At 41.2% G+C, this 12,752-nt stretch overlaps 1 long non-coding RNA gene across 1 annotated transcript; it reads left to right on the plus strand.

The window, feature by feature from the left end:
- Nucleotides 1–1,817: 1,817 nt before the first annotated feature.
- Nucleotides 1,818–5,516, plus strand: LOC142052605 (uncharacterized). The gene is made up of 3 exons (XR_012658905.1): nt 1,818–1,963; nt 3,476–3,535; nt 4,378–5,516. It is a non-coding gene; the product is annotated as an uncharacterized LOC142052605 (long non-coding RNA).
- Nucleotides 5,517–12,752: the final 7,236 nt, after the last annotated feature.

Here is a 12,752-nt window from a genome sequence, read left to right on the forward strand (position 1 = left end):
TGGTTTTCAAGGTTAAATCTGGGTATGATATTCTATCTGTGCTTGCTTGTCCCTAAGAAGATTCTGCAGCTCACACTAGGATCCTGACTAGCTTTACTGCTTTTTCCATCTTGTACTCTTAAGGTCTCCTTAATCTTATTTAAGTCTACAAAGGGCTTATATTTAGCTGTAAACATGAGGTGGTTTTGTGTAGGAAAATTTCAAGCCCTCTTGCTATGCTGCAGGATAGCAAAAAGGTTTACTCCTTAGCTTTCCTGGGTTTTAAAAAGGTTTTACCTTGTAAAATAAGTAACATGCTGCCATCTACTGGTAATGAGACATGGCTTTATTTCTTTAAGGAATTTTTGTTTGATATTTTCTCTTCAGTACAACTGTATCGCGGCAGGTGTAAGTGGATGGTGCTTTGCAAGTTTATGCTTTAGGATCGCTGCAAGATCTTTCTGTATTTGAACTAATACAAAGTCCTATCACAAATCTCATCTACAACCTCCAACTTTCTTTTCAGCTGAAAGCCCTAAGAAATGTTAATTTGCTTAAAAATACAGAAAAATGTATTGTATCAGTGTACCCTCTCACAGGGTTCTGAATGTCATTCAAAACCAAACAAACAAAAAGCAAAGGTGCTTTCCCAGATACTCTTTTGGCCCTGACTCTGAGCAGTTGCAACAATAGAAGCGTTGAAAAAACAGCATGGAAGTGCTGCAAACTTAGAACCATTTAAGGAAGAAAACTTTTTCCCTTTTCTTTTGGAATTAGTGTATTTATGAGAAGAAAACCAAAGAAAAACAAGTGTGAAAACTGTTCATGTGGGTCTAGGTGATTTGCAGCCACTGAATTTTGCTTCCTCCTTTGTCTCCAGTTAAAGCCGCTACATATGCAGTCATATCACGTAGCTGAAGACTATCTGTTTACAATTTTATGATGAAACATCAAAAAAGAAAAACAAACTACTGAGCCCTGTTTACTCAGCTGAGAACTATAACTCAGTTCAAACTTGGCCTGCTCTGGGGAGTGCTGGCCAAAGTTTCAGCTGTGTAATGAAGTTTTGCAACCAGAGGGAACAGATTTTACAATGAAACAGCTGATTGAACTGATGTCATTTCCAACAGCACATAATGACCGTTTATTAAGGTGAAAGGGTGCTATAACTTATTTATAATTTTATACATGTGCTGTGTTCTTATTTATACGTCACTTGCACATAAGCAAATATAGAAAACAGTTTGTGTGCATGTGGTTAAGTAACTTCGCACAGTTACGTAATCCATGCCATTTTAAGAGTGATCTTTTCAAGGCATGTGTAGCAGCTATTAAATTATTCTCTTGGCAGAGTGCTTGAAAACTGAAATAAATACAAACTGGAAATTAATTATGCCGTCCTGAATCTTGCGTTGTCACTTACACTGCACAAGTTGAATATTCAGGAAATACTGGTGTAAATACTGGTGCTGCTTTCTATTCACTTGTTATAGTAAATGCGAACCTGCTCAAAGCACAGGGTAGCAAAGCATCAGCTCTTATAGGTCATATAAGTATGTTTAGGCCCATCCCTTAGGATAATTGGTGATACAACAGCTCTGTTTTGTTTTCAAATTACTGTTTTCCTTTCCTCGGCCATATTTTCCTTCTAATACCCCTGTTTTCTAACATGTAAGAGAATCACATTGAACTTGTGGCCTTGTTGCTAGGTTTCAAGCTGCATTTATGCAGTCTACTGAGACACTGTTTTCATTTCTGAATTCTGAATCAAGTCCCAAGGCAACAGGGCTCTGTTTCTTAGCAACCCAGATGGGAAGTCTGTATGTTCCAGCTCTTTTGTACAATGGAAGAATAAACAATTCCTTGAACAAGGGTGTGCTGCAAGTTCATCCCTTTGCTTCACTTCCCCTAAAAGAGAGGAAAGAGGTACCTTCTGAGACACAGCATATGAAGTTTGTCAGGAAGTCCCTGTTTTCACGGAGTGGTGAGTGGTATCGCTGTCTTTTCTGTTCGCTGCATCTCTTTGGGGTTCTTATTTATCACTGTGCATGTGGATCTGTAGGTACTTTGGATCAGTGAGTTTCAGTTTCCAGGATACAAGCATATGCATGGAAAATCAATGATAATAAAGCTAGTATGGGTGGGTTGTGTGAAAACACACAGACTTTTTGCTTTGGTGAAATTAATGGAGAATCATAAAATTGCATTTCTTTAGAAAGTTCCTCTGGATGCAAAACCTTGGTTTTAGGAAAAAAATGGGGCTGGAGAAAACAGGTGGAGGATCAAGAGGTAAGGAGGAAGTGGGTATTCACATGACTAGTAAATTAGTGGTGTACGTTATCCAGTGTATGAAAAGGAGAAGTGTTGCCCTTTCGCCACCATCTCTGCAAAGGGTTGAATGGTTTGAGACCTCTTGACAATGTAGGCAAAATCTGAATTTTGCTGCCTTCAGACTGTGGGACTGACATTGCCATGGGACAGGAGGAGCGCTCGGAAGAGGGAGAGGGGCAGAGGAGGACACACAGCTCTGCAGGGACGAACCTTTCTGCTCCTGACACCTGTGGAGGGACTACCACATACATAGTCTTTTCATGATGGCAGGAGCAATGCAAAGTCGAGGTTATAGTTTTGGCACAGACAGAAAAGCAAAAGCATCTTTACTATTCATTTTGCTGACATTAGCATCTCCCTACTTTACCTGTACCTAAAGCCAGCCTGGTGACTATGCTAGTATCTCTGTTTAGTTGCAAAACAAGAAAAAGCTGGTTTAAATGCATGAATTGTCAGCTGTCAATTTTTCTCCCCAATTTATTAAATGATCAGTTAAACACAGCGGCTGGCCGTGGTGGGACAGCTGGCTTGCCTGTAGACTGACCCCCCGAACCCACCCCCCGGTACTTGGGAAGCCTGGGCCACCTTAGAGTGCCCACCCAAACCTGCTCATCTCCTCCCAAGCGGGAACAGGGCCAGGCTGTGCTTCAGTGTTTGGCTAGCCTGAGAATAACTTGTGGAGCACGGACTGTGAGTTTTTGCCCCTTCCTGGAGGCCCTCCTGCAGTGGGGCCATGCTGCGGCTGGGAGCGCTCCAGCCAGTGGGGTCCTGGACTGGAAGGAGCCCAGCCTAACAGCACAGCTCAGCTGAGCATGGCTTTGGGAGTAAAAGTCATCTGAAAAGGACAGCACAGAAATGTGACCTTCCAAAACCAGTTTGTGGGAACTTTACCTCCAGTAAGCTGCCTAGCCAAATCCTTGTTCAGAAACAGTTTTGTTGGTAAGAACCTATTTCCAGTTGCCCTTACCCTTCAATGGACCACCACCTTCTCTTAGAAAAAAACCATTTTGTCCTCAGAATGAATAAGCAGAAAGAAGAGAAAGTTGTAAGGTTATAGCTTTCCTTCAGGTTTCCTAAGCATTGAATAAAAAAGGAAGTAGGAAAGATGGTTTGTATTGTGTTAGGGCCTGTTGCAATTCCCTCACAATCTATTTGTTTCTTCCAGATTTTGCAGGACAACCAAGGAGTTCTTTAAGGCTGTTACTGCAGATACAGTGTAACAAAGGTAACAGAGTCTGGGATTGCCTTTAAGATCAGTGAGAGGGAGAACAGAGATAACATAGCACCTAGCTCATGCACAGGGCTAAATACTTCACTGCCTATTAGGGAGTTAATGCTGCTCCAGTGATCTTTCACCCTGCCCAGAGGCATCCCTGGGTATATGAAGGGGCCTCCCTCTCCCCCTGGTGGCACAGGTGGCACCGGCTGATGAGGTAGCCCACAGCAAGACGCACATATTGGGATAGCAACGGGGCAGCTCTGATTAGTGTTGTGGCCTGGGTGGGAATGCAGAGGAACATTAATATGTGTCAGGAAGGACAGAAACTGGAGTTTCAATATTTCCCTAGTCTGAGGTTTGTTTTGTCACTCCAGCTTGTGCAAAGTGAGGCTAGTGTGTATCTAGCTCTGCCCAGCTAACATTAAATCCCTGTGCACTGCACATGCACAGGTTTAATCTCCCCTCAAGGATGTACTGTTTAATGAGACAAGAATAAAAACTTGAAGGAGAGGATGTATAGTGATGGGTATTTCAGGCAAAATAAAAATCTGAGCTCCTGTTCCTGCAGGCTGGTATGAACGGGTACATTCCTGAACATCCATGCTTTTGGCTTCAGATGGGCTTTCTCCAGGTTCCGTGGCAGAACTGAGAGAAGGAGGGAATCAAGAAGCAAAAGTACTTCATCTAAGCACAGGCACAAAATAATATTGAAGTACAAGCACACATTTATGTTCAATGAATATACTAGGTTATACAGGCAGGGCTAGCCAGACTGCAAGTACCAATAAATAATAAAAGTTCTATTGTATTTTTGTGTGTTAGGTTTTTTTTCTTTTTCTTTTTGCCAGGGATTAAAATATCTGAGAAGAAAAAGCCCATCATCAGGCCATTATGTTCACCTTCCACCAAGATGAGCGACAATTCTTATTTGAAAATCAAACAAAATTTTCTGCGAGCCTTGACTGGCCTTTTTCCTGGCAACAAACTGTAGTGCAGCAACCCAAAGACAATACAGATCTATAGCTAAAGCAGCCTCCTGATTTTAGCTACTGGCTCTATAGATCATCCAACCCTTCTCAGAAGCCACGAGGAAAAGGGAAAGGGGAACTGAAGCCAAAAAAAATGACCTCTGAGGTGATAGTCATGCAACAGCTTTACAGGCTTAGGTCCAGGATGCTCCTTCCTCTCTCAGAAAAGTCAAAAAAGCAACTTGCCTCAGCTCATCACTCACTTTCCACGGATCAGCTCTGATAAGGCCAAAATACTATTTGTGAAGAATGGCAAATCTAAGACCAAAGTGTATGAACAGCCCAAACCACATGATTACAGGCAGGTAAAGTGTCTGGCTCCCACACTTTTAGGAAGCAAACACGCTGAAATAGAGGATGCTTGGGGATCAGTAAATGAAGCCACTAGGTGTCAGTCTCACTAGCCAAAAAACCCCACACCCAGAAAACGAGCAGTTAGTACCACAGCTGCGATCTAACTTTGATAGATAATGCTGTTGTAGCCCGGAATTATTTGCCAAAAAAAGACTTCCAAAGGGAAAGCAGAGGAATCCAGGTTTGGAGCTCTATGTTTTAATGTGCTTTGTAGCTGACCAGATGGTTTCGTTTTGGCAGAACAGATCGAAATACGGACATCAGAGCTAATCAGTTCATCTTTATCTTGCTCTCTGTGACACGTCTGCCTGTACTTTCTGCTTCCCACAGATTAATAGGTAGCAGCTGATTGCTTGACATGCGGGATGGAAGTATGTTTTTGTATTTTTTCCATTTAGCAGCCCTAACTGAGACCAGCATCTCATTGTTCTCACTGTTTTTCATAACATATGGCAAGAAATTGTCCTTTTTTCACTACAGCTGCAAATCATATTATGTACCAAAAAAAGTTGCAAGGAAAATTAAAATATCCAAGATACAACTTGGATCAGTGCATTTCGCAAAATCGGTGTGTTTAGCATTAAAACTGTTAAGGAAGAAAAGTCTTCAATCTCAGTGGATTTTGTTCAAATTTTTTTGATTTTTTTTCCCTTGGGAAACAAACTCTTCGGTTTGTTTGTGGGTTTTTTTTTGCCTTTTTTTTTTTTGTAATATCTTTTAAAATCAGATGCCATAAAAACAAAGAGAAGAGGAATTTTTATTAATATTCAGTATTATATCCATAGTTAATTAACTTTTAATTACAAACCTTCCTATCTCCTCTCCTCTGAGTTCTTAAAAAAATCTTGCCCAAAAAGCAATTCAGCAAACCTACTATTTCTAAAATAAGAAACAAAGCTGAGACAATAAACAAATCCACCTGTTCTCCAAAGCAAACATTTATACCTGGACATGTAGTTTATTGAAGAACCACATAAATGGCATATAGCCAATGATATATTTTCATGGCAAACAATATATTTTCCTCCTTCTGTCTTCATGACAGTATAAATCATGTCTTCATTTATTTGCCAAGCTGCTATAGCAGGAATTTAACTTCCCTGTTTTTGAGTTTACCTAAGGTAATTAAAAGCAAACTTCTACTTAGCTGTTATGGCCAAAAGAAATTTGTCCAATAATATTCTGTCTCAAGGAAAATTTACTTTAGATAAAGTTTTCATAATAGTAATTAAATGATAATTTATCTTAAAACCTGCTAAACAAAACCTTTCTCTTTAAGTAAATGTGTCTTATTTTTTCCCGAGTCTTGATCAGTACATTTGCCAAACCAGTTTGTCCTGCAACTCCAAAGTTGTGCTTTCTAAGGTCATCACTTCAGAGGGCCTGACCGTAGCAAGCCAATCTATAGCATCTGTATCTTAGGAAATGTTCTCAAGGTTTCAGAACCTTCCCTGTTCCATATGAGGAGAAAACTAAGACTTTAACAATTTGACTGATTTCAAAAGCTAATTCCAGGAAGTCTGATAACTACACAACCAAGAAATTTTAGCTGTGAGCGTGAAATTGAATTTCAGGTCCTTGTTACAAATCAGGCACTTTGTTTGGGGATTTCAGTGTCACCAGTCAGTGCTCTAATCTCAGGACTAATGTTTTTCTTTGGTGAAACAAGTAATTATAAGTCAGCATGTCTGAAAAGAAATAAGAAAAAAGCAAAAAAGCAAGTTGCAACCCAAAATTCCTGATTAAGATCCTGATAACGACAAAACATCCTCAGACTCTCCTCAGGACTTGGTCCAGAGGTAAAGAGGATCTCCGTTCTGAGGAAAATAGTGCATATTTTCTAATTGCTTTGACATATCATTAACCTTTAAGCCAACTGAAACTTCAGACTACTTAGTTCTGGCAGGCTGTAGACTGTACAGTGATGCAAATTCAGTAGAACTAAGGACTTGCCTACACCAGGAACTTTACTCTTTTTTTTTTTTTTTCCTCCACTAAAATGTCCCCTGGGGAGAACCCTTAATGATATATTGTCAGGAGCTTAAAAGGAAATGAGCAATCTCAGGGCAAGATCTCTAAATAAAAAAATGTAACTAAGGACTAGCTGCACTGGTCCAAAATTCTTAAGTATAGACTTGATCTTACACAAAAAGAGTCAATTTCTGTGTTCACTTAGATGTGTAGTCCCTTTTTCACCATTCAGGCCAATGGGAAATGCTTCATTAAATGGAAATCAGATCTTAGTCAGAAAAAAAAATAGAAAAAGGCACATATTAAGAGAAAGGCAGCAAGTAAGAAGTGTAAATTACTAGTGTATAATGTTTCCACATCCTGTGGTGTTCTCTCCTACACACTTCTGATGTGCATCACACCCGTCAATCCACAGTTAAACATTCATTACCATCAAGTTTTCAACGTGTCCCTTCACACACCATTTATGTTTGATTTCACAGGGCACTCAGCATGCTGCCTAACCCCACCATTTTGATTTTATCTTGTTCAGTTAGTCACAAATCATATCTTCCTATTCATGCAGATGATACTGATACCTCCAGAACATCACGGTTATCGATCTTCTATCTTGTAACTCTGACGAAATCAACTGTTTTATGATATCCGTTTCATCCTGTGAAGATCAGGGGAAATTGTCAGTCAAATCTGTGTACCTAGCAATCTAGTCTAATATGTGATCTACACGAAGAAGCGAACTGCTTGTCAAGAATGGGCCAATGGAGCAAGCTCACCCTTTTAAGACACCTTGTCTCAGAAAGATTTTAAGACCAATGTGCTGGTGTCATATCTTGTCCTACACTTATCTGACTCTGTAAAACGTGGTTTGGTAAAGAGTAGCACTACCAGCAACCAAATTCACAATTTCCTCTTGCAACTGGCAGAAAATATTACCAGTAATTTCAAGTCCTATCCACTTTGAATGCAAAATCACTTTTGCTTCCAAACAATAAGAATACATATAGAAAAAATGGTATGTCATTGATGTTAAATGACCCCCTTGTTTCAGCTTTGTTTTTAGATCTCTCATACGTTCTCCAGCAACAGAAAGCTCTTAAGCTCATTGTAATGCAGATGACTGCAGGGTATGTTAATGACTAATTAAATTCACTGGAAAGGTTTGAAAAATAATGCAAATAACTCCATGCAAATAACTCCAAAGCATGCAACATATTTATTCCACAAAATTGAACCCCCTGTGTTTTTAGTATCACAGCTCCTTTCTCTAGTAGGGTCTTCTGTTTGCGTTATTATTCCTCACCTGTAATAGGACGCCAGTGGACTCATTTGAGATTGGGACTGTGGCAATAGGAGTTGTGTAAATAGGGTAATGGAAAACCGTAACTGTTGACTAATTAACAGTTAATTAAGTCTCTTAAATCTTGCCAATATTGAACAGAAATGTTACCAGTATATTTTTTATCTTACCTAAATCCAACATATGAAGTTTACTCTATGGTTAACTTCAATGTTCTTGGTTCTAGGCATGATGGCTTATCTGATGTTAGAATGTATTTTAGTTTTCAAGTGCAGTATGAAGCTAATTTACCAAATCTTGTGACAAGTTACACCAGAGATCCTTTAAAGCGGAAGTTAAAATCCCAGCATTTAAACATAGGTAAATCCTTGACAACATGCACGTTATCATGTTAAAGAAATGAGGAATCAGTATTTGAATAGTAGGGAGCAGGAGTAAGAACGCAGAACCCCTCTACTGCCATGGAGCTAGCTGAAGTGGCCTCAGATGAACCTCAATGACCAAACAGCAATGTTTTCCTCTAAGTTTCAATAATAGAGAAAATCTGCTTCCTAGCTCTAAATAATAGACTCAGATCACAGAAAATACACTAGTTCACTCATGCAAAGACACTCAGTTTTGAGGATAATTATATTACTGATGCAAGTAGATTTATTAGCTCAAAAATCTGCTTGTCAATGTAGATTTGCTGATAAGATTGCAATTTTAGAATCATAGAATCATTCAGGTTGGAAAAGACCTCTAGGATCATCAAGTCCAACCATCAACCCTACACCACCATGCCTCCTAAACCATGTCCCAAAGTGCCATGTCTACACGGTTTTTGAACACCTCCAGGGACAGTGACTCTACCACCTCTCTGAGATGCCTGTTCCAGTGCCTGACCATTCTGTCAGTAAAGCAATTCTTCCTAATATCCAATCTAAACCTCGTCTGACACAGCCATTTCCTCTTGTCTTATCACTAGTATCTTGGGAGAAGAGACCAACATGCACCTCACTACAAGCTTCTTTCAGGTAGGTGTAGAGAGCAATAAGGTCTCCTCTTAGCATCCTTTTCTCCGGACTAAACAACCCAGTTCCCTCAGCTGCTTCTCATAAGACTTGTTCTCCAGACCCTTCACCAGCTTCATTGCCGTTCTCTGGACACACTCCAGCACCTCAGTGTCCTTCTTGTAGTGAGGGGCCCACAACGGAACACAGTATTCGAGGTGCGGCCTCACCAGTGCTGAGTACAAGGACACGATCACTTCCCTGCTCCTGCTGGCCACACAATTCCTGATACAAGTCAGGATGCTGTTGGCCTTCTTGGCCATCTGAGCACACTGCTGGCTCATGTTCAGACGGCTGTCAACCAACACCCCCATGGCCTTTTCCACCGGACAGCTTTCCAGCCACACCTCCCCAAGCCTGTAGAATTGTGTGGGGTTTTTGTGACCAAAGTGCAAGACCTGGCACTTGGCCTTGTTAAGCCTCATACAGTTGGCCTCGGCCCATCAATCCAGCCTGTCCAGGTGCCTCTGCAGAGCCTTCCTATCCTCGAGCAGATTGACGCTCCCGCCCAACTTGGTGTCATCTGCAAACTTACTGAGGGTGCACTTGATCCCCTTACCCAGATCATTGATAAAGGTATTAAATAAGACTGGCCCCAAAACTAAGCCCTGGGGGACCCTGTTTGTGACTGGTCGCCAACTGCATTTATCTCCTTTCACCACAAATCTCTGGGTTTGGCCATCCAGCCAGTTTTTTACCCAGTAGCTGAACTTCAGGGGACAGCTGGCATGTGCTAAGGGAAGTGTCACTGCACTGAAGATCTAGGGACATGGACCACCACATTAGACTGTTCAAAGCCACAGACTATTTCAGAATATGCAGATACTGGGTGGATGATTTGATGGTTTATAAGTATACACCAAACACTTAAATGTAGAGATATCCAAATGTCTTTATTTTCATTATAAAACAGCTCCCATTAACATTACTGAAGATTAACAAATAGTAGGTTGAAGGGAAAATAAACTGCTTGGGGAACAGGTGTAGGTGGTGACAGATTCCATGTTCTGAACATAACTCTACTGAATATTGGCGAGTCAACATGCACATTTCTAACACACATGAATTGGCTGAACACAAATGTCTCTAGGCATTTCAATGTGTTTTGCTCTGATTCAAGTCTGAAACACATCTGAGAATGAGTTCTTTGATGAACCTGTCAAAGATCACTCCTGTTTTATTTTGTAGCTCTGATGTACCTCTACTTCTCTGCTCTCAAGGCACAGACGGCAGCGTGGTGCTCAAACTGCGTTCTTGGATCATGTGGAGGAAAAGCTGTGCTGGCTGCAGCAGGGAAAGACAGGCAGAGATGTGAGTGTTCATTCTGCTAGCACAGGGACACTGGATCTAGTCTTACCTAGAGGGCAAACATTATTTTACTCTCCTGTGATCTTAGATGAGAAAGGATTGATGGGTGCTGGCAGAAGCCATTATTACATTGGTCTGGGAGGGTCAGAGGGTCGCTGACACCCAATTTAACTGAATAGACCCAAGCCTTTCTTTGAGTCCAGAACAAAAAAATGCAGATAGCTTGGCTGGCCTTCCCTTATGCTGGCTTGCACTAGGGAAAGGTTACTGTCAAGTGAGGTCCTTGCATCAACCAGAATGACCCTTGTTTACATGGGCCCAGTGTATCCGTGCAGGCAGTGCAGCATTGCCTCAGAGTCTGTGCTACAATGTTGAAAATAGGAGTGAGATGAAGCAATGAAAATGTGCTGGTCACAACACTGACCTTTGCTGGAATAGCTTGTGCTTCTTGGACTTGACGGAGCAGAGTCCCCTGCTGCTATAGCCAGGATACGCTGTATTTCTGCTTGTGAAGTCTCTTGAATGAGATTACTCTTGGGGAGTAAACCCCACTCAAAGAAGGGCCATGTTAGGCAGCATCTAAGGCAGGCGGAAAGCAGGACTGCTTTTTAAAGCGTTAAGAGACAATTTTTTAGCTTCCAACACACCTCTCCTTCAATGTTCCTGGGCTGCTGACACTTTAGAGTGCCCTCCAACACAGTCCCCATTCCTAGCTGCTGGAGTCCTGGGAGGAAGAGAAAAATGTCCACAAAATACACCGTTTTCTGCTTCCATCTTGTCTAGAACACACTTCTCACAGGGGAAAATCTTGATCTTCTCACTGATTAAACCAGTTTGCTGTAAAATTGCATTTTCTCCCTTCACATCTGATACTAGCCCAATGTGACCTTATAGGGTGATGACTGTATTTAAATGGCAGTGTCTTTCTTTCACAGGAATCCCAGCCTAAATAGCAAGTGCTGAGGAGAAAGAAATGTCGTAGGGACTCCACATCGTTATCGATGCTAATGTACCAAACTTCTGGTCCCAAGTAATGTGTTTATCTGCACATGCTATGGAAGACAGTAGTGGTCCTGAGCTGTGTCTTGTGTATATTCTGTGAGGTCAGGTATGAGCTCTCCAAGAGCCATGGCCCACTGTAACAAAGCAGGCCTAGATCCTTTGAACAGTACAAAAACTGGCACAGAAAGCCACGTTTATCAATGATGCTCAAATATTTTAGCAAAATATCTGGTTTTGACTGTAAATACCAGCATGGAACAGAAACACACTAAATGCACTTTGTCTGGCTTATTAGTGAGTATTTGGCCTCTTTCCACTAGGTCCTGATTTCTGAAATAACATGGAAGGGAGCATTATTATCTCTCCTTAATAAATGCCTCTCTCTATATATATCTCTCAGTATTACTAAAAATTACTTACTGACTCTTTCAATTCATTAATCCTTATCTCTAACCAGTCCCTCAGTCATCTGGAGGTAAAAGAAATGGCACAGCCCATCTAGTCCTGAGAACTAGAGAGGTTGAGTGCCATGATAAGCTTACTTTGGAAACTCCCTGTCCTCTCCACCAGAGAGCTGGTGATCAGCAGGCTGTGCCAAAATGAACCCTCTCATAGGAACAGCTGCTTTGCGCTTGACTCTAATTACTAGGGATTGACTGCTGAAAGCTCAACACGGCCAGGTAGTTTCAATTCCTTTTACAAACAGCGTGTGCGGGTGTTGAGTGTAACGGGGGAAGCACTTCTTAGTCATAGTGTGCATTGCTGAGGGCTTTGGAGGCATACCCAGAGCTAGATTTGGACTCAAATCTCTAGATTTAAACTGTAAGTGAGTTGTACAGTAAATGCACCTCAGATAGTGATTTAACATAAGAAAACTGCATATTGGATTGTTTTGCCCTTTCCAAAAGACAGCGAGCTACACACCACTGTGGAAAGCTTAGGACACAATTAGAATCCCTTAAGCAATGATCTCATAGCTCTGTGTGCACTATTGTGGGGTTTGGCATTTCTCCAGGATCTCCCAGATTCAACCCTTGGTGCAAAGAAAAATTGTGTAAGGTGTTAATGCTAAAAAAGGGCACATTTCTTATTAGAGAGCTTCCTACCAGTCAGAGAGCAACTGCATTGCATCTCCAGACCCTTGTTTGAAATCTGGGGTTCCCCAAATTTGAGTTTGGAAACAATAGAGTCCTCAGTCTGCCTGGAAATTC

This window comes from Phalacrocorax aristotelis, chromosome 2 (assembly GCF_949628215.1).
Source record: "Phalacrocorax aristotelis chromosome 2, bGulAri2.1, whole genome shotgun sequence".
Classification (NCBI taxonomy): Eukaryota; Metazoa; Chordata; class Aves; order Suliformes; family Phalacrocoracidae; genus Phalacrocorax; species Phalacrocorax aristotelis.